Below are 924 nucleotides of genomic sequence, written 5' to 3'. Positions count from 1 at the left end.
CCCCCCCCCCGCTTCCCCCCAGAGTCCAGTGCGGGCTTCCCTGCTGTAAGTGCGGGTGTGTAAAGTGGAGCCTCTGTGATAGTCATGCCATCCATGAACACTGCGTGCCCCCAGCGGCTGCGGGGACACAGCTGCACTGGCGGTGGTGGGAGCGCAGGGGTGGTGGCAGGAGCCCGGTGGGAGTAAACTGGGAGCTTCTGCAGACACCACCAGCACTGTTGGCGGTGGGGGGGCGGGGGGGGGAGTGATGAGTGCTGACCAGGGGCAGCAGCCGGGAGCGATCGTAGATCACCCACAGACGCCGCCAGCAGTGTCCGTGCCAGGATGGCTAGCAGTGACTGTCCACAGGCACTGCCAACAGTGTTGGTGGCACCTTTTTGCAGGGGATGCACCGCCATGCTCAGGGAGTGCACATGTACCTGCATGCACTCCCTACGCATTGCCCCTGTGGCCAGCGCTGCACTGGGAGCAAGGAGCGCATCCTGCCTGGCTGTCTCTACCGCAGGGGCTCCACACTGTGCGCCTGCAGCTCCCACACTTGCAGCAGGGAAGCCCTGCACTGGACTCCATGGGGAAGCAGGGGACGAGGCTCCCTCCACTCCTGGTGGTGTGCAGGGTCCTGCGCAGCAGGGGGCATGGGAGGCAGCAGGTTCCAGCACCAGGCTTTCCCTGCTGCAAGTGCTGGTGTTGCAGGCACGTGGTGCAGAGCCCCAGCAAAAGAAGCAGCATGGTAGGCTGTGCTCCCTCTGCTGCACACAGTGCCGGCCAGAGGCGCCTGCACCAGGCACAAGTGCCCTGACCTCCCTGCCTGGTGCTGCTACCAGCAAGCGGAGGCTGTACGCCATGGGGGAAGCGTGTGTGTGGGGGTCCCTACACCCCCCACCCTCCCTCACACCCACACCCTACCCCCACAACTCCCATCAA

At 65.2% G+C, this 924-nt stretch overlaps 1 protein-coding gene across 4 annotated transcripts in view; it reads right to left on the bottom strand.

Moving 5' to 3' along the window:
- LOC109295093 (pre-B-cell leukemia transcription factor 1-like) overlaps positions 1-924 on the bottom strand; it is a 112,854-nt gene that overhangs the window by 90,791 nt on the left and 21,139 nt on the right. The window lies entirely within an intron of this gene.

Source organism: Gavialis gangeticus, unplaced genomic scaffold, assembly GCF_001723915.1.
Source record: "Gavialis gangeticus isolate Ggan-Ray unplaced genomic scaffold, GavGan_comp1, whole genome shotgun sequence".
NCBI lineage: Eukaryota > Metazoa > Chordata > Crocodylia > Gavialidae > Gavialis > Gavialis gangeticus.
This window is presented reverse-complemented; position numbering and strand designations above follow the sequence as displayed.